Below are 5,000 nucleotides of genomic sequence, written 5' to 3' on the forward strand. Positions count from 1 at the left end.
CTATGTTGCGCCTTAACCTAACCTATGTTGCGCCTTAACCTAACCTATGTTGCGCCTTAACCTAACCTATGTTGCGCCTTAACCTAACCTATGTTGCGCCTTAACCTAACCTATGTTGCGCCTTAACCTAACCTATGTTGCGCCTTAACCTAACCTATGTTGCGCCTTAACCTAACCTATGTTGCGCCTTAACCTAACCTATGTTGCGCCTTAACCTAACCTAAGTTGGGGCTTAACCTAACCTAAGTTGGGGCTTAACCTAACCTAAGTTGGGGCTTAACCTAACCTAAGTTGGGGCTTAACCTAACCTAAGTTGGGGCTTAACCTAACCTAAGTTGGGGCTTAACCTAACCTAAGTTGGGGCTTAACCTAACCTAAGTTGGGGCTTAACCTAACCTAAGTTGGGGCTTAACCTAACCTAAGTTGGGGCTTAACCTAACCTAAGTTGGGCCCTAACCTAACCTAAGTTGGGCCCTAACCTAACCTAAGTTGGGCCCTAACCTAACCTAAGTTGGGCCCTAACCTAACCTAAGTTGGGCCCTAACCTAACCTAAGTTGGGCCCTAACCTAACCTAAGTTGGGCCCTAACCTAACCTAAGTTGGGCCCTAACCTAACCTAAGTTGGGCCCTAACCTAACCTAAGTTGGGCCCTAACCTAACCTAAGTTGGGCCCTAAACCTAACCTAAGTTGGGCCCTAACCTAACCTAAGTTGGGCCCTAACCTAACCTAAGTTGGGCCCTAACCTAACCTAAGTTGGGCCCTAACCTAACCCACGTTGCGCCCTAACCTAACCCACGTAATTGTTTGTTATATGAATCTAGAAATTCGTGTAGCGTTGCCTAATCGCAACCCTCTCAACATAGTTCGCTGCGCGCACACTCTGGTGTCCTGCGTATTGAATCATGTTACGGTGCCTACCCTCACAACATCTAGCGAGTGTTGCGTACGTTCCACATGGTCCCGCTATCCACTGTAATGTGTACTGCTATAAGACGTATATCGCCCCCCCCCCCCCCCTCCCCTGTCGCCTCTAGTCGTCAGTCAGGAGTTTGCGTGTTCAATGAGCTTCGCAGCTGTGCAATGGCATCGGCATACGTACGCGGCCACCTTCCACGTGTTCTCTCGTGCATACGTCGCAGCATGTATGTGGACTGATGTGGCGTGTCGTGACTCATAACATCCAGGCATGCAAGACCCATTGAATTCGCAAATGTAGATGGACGTCTACGTTTGCTGCCCAAGTTACGCAAATGAACTGGAAATCCGTTGTTGCGCGGTTGTTCGCGCTGGAGGTGAATCGTTGATATCGACGATCGGTACAGGTATTAACCGGTTGCTTCAGCGACACCCGTCATACCCACGAACGTGAGTGGGCAAGTGGGTATGAAGCGATACGCGGCGGTGGCTGGGTGGGACCGTCCCCGGCCGGTGAGGGGGGGGCGCCCGGCGTGCTGGCCGCGCGCTGCGTGGGCGCACGCGCGGCAGCCGGCTGGTGGGGGCGCCCAGTGGCAGGCGCGCCGGCTGACGGACGCGGCAGGCGGCGCATCTGCGTGCCGGCGCACCCAGCGCGCGGCGCCGTGCGGCCAAAGTGGGTCCTCCCGGGCCCGGTGCGAAGCGCGGTGGACATCTGCAGTGTGCTGGTCCGATTGAGGACTGTGTGCGTTGAGGATGCGCCGCCGCCCGGCACTCGGCGCCGCGACGCCGTCTGCTGCTCGGTCGCCCCCGCGGTTCTCGCAGGTGGTTTGTATCGCAGCTGTGCGGATGTGTTGGCGCGTGCGCTGTGCTGGGAGAGTTCGCTTTGGCACCCAAGTGGGGCTCTGCCCCTCTGTGGCGCTGGCGTTGGAGCTGCCCGGTCACTGTTTGTGGCCGCGTGTTGTCTCCCGCCGGCAACACCACGACAGCACGCTCCCGGGCCTCTGTCGGCAGCGGCAAGCTCAGTTGGGAGCACGGGTGGTCGCACTGAAAGCGTCTACTCGCCTATCTCCGGGCGATTGCGCCTCTCTCGAACCCGACCAAGTACTTAGGACGGCGCTGCGCGCCGCCGGGACCTGAGAGGGTTTCGAGGTGTATCGTGCAGGGGAGCCCAGCCTCCTCCTGTTTGCAGAATAATTGAGCGGACGCTTGCGTGTTCGCGCGGGCCTCCGGGACACACTCCCGGGCGGCCGGCTGCTCAGCTCTAGTTGACGCAGCTCCCTGGTTGATCCTGCCAGTAGTCATATGCTTGTCTCAAAGATTAAGCCATGCATGTCTCAGTACAAGCCGCATTAAGGTGAAACCGCGAATGGCTCATTAAATCAGTTATGGTTCCTTAGATCGTACCCACGTTACTTGGATAACTGTGGTAATTCTAGAGCTAATACATGCAAACAGAGTCCCGACCAGAGATGGAAGGGACGCTTTTATTAGATCAAAACCAATCGGTCGGCTCGTCCGGTCCGTTTGCCTTGGTGACTCTGAATAACTTTGGGCTGATCGCACGGTCTTCGTACCGGCGACGCATCTTTCAAATGTCTGCCTTATCAACTGTCGATGGTAGGTTCTGCGCCTACCATGGTTGTAACGGGTAACGGGAATCAGGGTTCGATTCCGGAGAGGGAGCCTGAGAAACGGCTACCACATCCAAGGAAGGCAGCAGGCGCGCAAATTACCCACTCCCGGCACGGGGAGGTAGTGACGAAAAATAACGATACGGGACTCATCCGAGGCCCCGTAATCGGAATGAGTACACTTTAAATCCTTTAACGAGTATCTATTGGAGGGCAAGTCTGGTGCCAGCAGCCGCGGTAATTCCAGCTCCAATAGCGTATATTAAAGTTGTTGCGGTTAAAAAGCTCGTAGTTGGATTTGTGTCCCACGCTGTTGGTTCACCGCCCGTCGGTGTTTAACTGGCATGTATCGTGGGACGTCCTGCCGGTGGGGCGAGCCGAAGGCGTGCGACCGCCTCGTGCGTGCTCGTGCGTCCCGAGGCGGACCCCGTTGAAATCCTACCAGGGTGCTCTTTATTGAGTGTCTCGGTGGGCCGGCACGTTTACTTTGAACAAATTAGAGTGCTTAAAGCAGGCAAGCCCGCCTGAATACTGTGTGCATGGAATAATGGAATAGGACCTCGGTTCTATTTTGTTGGTTTTCGGAACCCGAGGTAATGATTAATAGGGACAGGCGGGGGCATTCGTATTGCGACGTTAGAGGTGAAATTCTTGGATCGTCGCAAGACGAACAGAAGCGAAAGCATTTGCCAAGTATGTTTTCATTAATCAAGAACGAAAGTTAGAGGTTCGAAGGCGATCAGATACCGCCCTAGTTCTAACCATAAACGATGCCAGCCAGCGATCCGCCGCAGTTCCTCCGATGACTCGGCGGGCAGCCTCCGGGAAACCAAAGCTTTTGGGTTCCGGGGGAAGTATGGTTGCAAAGCTGAAACTTAAAGGAATTGACGGAAGGGCACCACCAGGAGTGGAGCCTGCGGCTTAATTTGACTCAACACGGGAAACCTCACCAGGCCCGGACACCGGAAGGATTGACAGATTGATAGCTCTTTCTTGATTCGGTGGGTGGTGGTGCATGGCCGTTCTTAGTTGGTGGAGCGATTTGTCTGGTTAATTCCGATAACGAACGAGACTCTAGCCTGCTAACTAGTCGCGTGACATCCTTCGTGCTGTCAGCGATTACTTTTCTTCTTAGAGGGACAGGCGGCTTCTAGCCGCACGAGATTGAGCAATAACAGGTCTGTGATGCCCTTAGATGTTCTGGGGCCGCACGCGCGCTACACTGAAGGAATCAGCGTGTCTTCCTAGGCCGAAAGGTCGGGGTAACCCGCTGAACCTCCTTCGTGCTAGGGATTGGGGCTTGCAATTGTTCCCCATGAACGAGGAATTCCCAGTAAGCGCGAGTCATAAGCTCGCGTTGATTACGTCCCTGCCCTTTGTACACACCGCCCGTCGCTACTACCGATTGAATGATTTAGTGAGGTCTTCGGACTGGTACGCGGCATCGACTCTGTCGTTGCCGATGCTACCGGAAAGATGACCAAACTTGATCATTTAGAGGAAGTAAAAGTCGTAACAAGGTTTCCGTAGGTGAACCTGCGGAAGGATCATTACCGACTAGACTGCATGTCTTTCGATGTGCGTGTCGTGTCGTGCAACACGCTACCTGTACGGCTCGCAGTAGCTGTGCGCCGCGTGCGGGACCACGCGTGCTTCTCAAAACTAACGGACAAATGTTGTGTGGTACGAGCGCTGAAGCTCTGGAGCGGCTGGCCTGCGGCACCTGGCGCCTCGCGCCGGTTTTGAATGACGTTCGCCCGAGTGCCTGTCCGCTCCGGAGTGGAGCCGTACGACGCCCATCGGCCGTGAGGCCGTTGGACACAAAACACTGGAACAGGGGCCGTCGAACGCCTCAGTCCCGCCTATGCAACTGTTTTGAAAGAGACAGTGGAAACTGTAAAAAGATCACCCAGGACGGTGGATCACTCGGCTCGTGGGTCGATGAAGAACGCAGCAAATTGCGCGTCGACATGTGAACTGCAGGACACATGAACATCGACGTTTCGAACGCACATTGCGGTCCATGGATTCCGTTCCCGGGCCACGTCTGGCTGAGGGTCGGCTACGTAAACTGAAGCGCGCGGCGTTTGTCCCGCTTCGGAGACGTGGGTGTGTCGTGCCGGCCTGTGGGGCCGGCCACGTCCCCTCAAACGAGCGATGCGCGCCCGTCGCCTGGCGGTTCGCATACCGGTACTGTCTCGGTAGCGTGCACAGCCGGCTGGCGGTGTGGCGTGCGACACCTCGTACAACGACCTCAGAGCAGGCGAGACTACCCGCTGAATTTAAGCATATTACTAAGCGGAGGAAAAGAAACTAACAAGGATTCCCCCAGTAGCGGCGAGCGAACAGGGAAGAGTCCAGCACCGAACCCCGCAGGCTGCCGCCTGTCGTGGCATGTGGTGTTTGGGAGGGTCCACTACCCCGACGCCTCGCGCCGAGCCCAAGTCCAACTT

At 55.6% G+C, this 5,000-nt stretch overlaps 3 non-coding genes across 3 annotated transcripts in view; all 3 read left to right on the plus strand.

Annotated features, from left to right (window-relative positions):
• Window positions 1–2,191: 2,191 nt before the first annotated feature.
• Window positions 2,192–4,100, plus strand: LOC126223705 (small subunit ribosomal RNA). The gene has a single exon (XR_007543541.1). It is a non-coding gene; the product is annotated as a small subunit ribosomal RNA (ribosomal RNA).
• Window positions 4,101–4,453: 353 nt separating this feature from the next.
• Window positions 4,454–4,608, plus strand: LOC126223713 (5.8S ribosomal RNA). The gene has a single exon (XR_007543548.1). It is a non-coding gene; the product is annotated as a 5.8S ribosomal RNA (ribosomal RNA).
• Window positions 4,609–4,796: 188 nt separating this feature from the next.
• LOC126223710 (large subunit ribosomal RNA) overlaps window positions 4,797–5,000 on the plus strand; it is a 4,224-nt gene continuing 4,020 nt past the window's right edge. The window contains exon 1 of the ribosomal RNA XR_007543545.1: window positions 4,797–5,000. This exon is cut by the window's right edge and continues 4,020 nt beyond it. This is a non-coding gene — a ribosomal RNA (large subunit ribosomal RNA).

Source organism: Schistocerca nitens, unplaced genomic scaffold (assembly GCF_023898315.1).
Source record: "Schistocerca nitens isolate TAMUIC-IGC-003100 unplaced genomic scaffold, iqSchNite1.1 HiC_scaffold_254, whole genome shotgun sequence".
Taxonomy (NCBI): Eukaryota; Metazoa; Arthropoda; class Insecta; order Orthoptera; family Acrididae; genus Schistocerca; species Schistocerca nitens.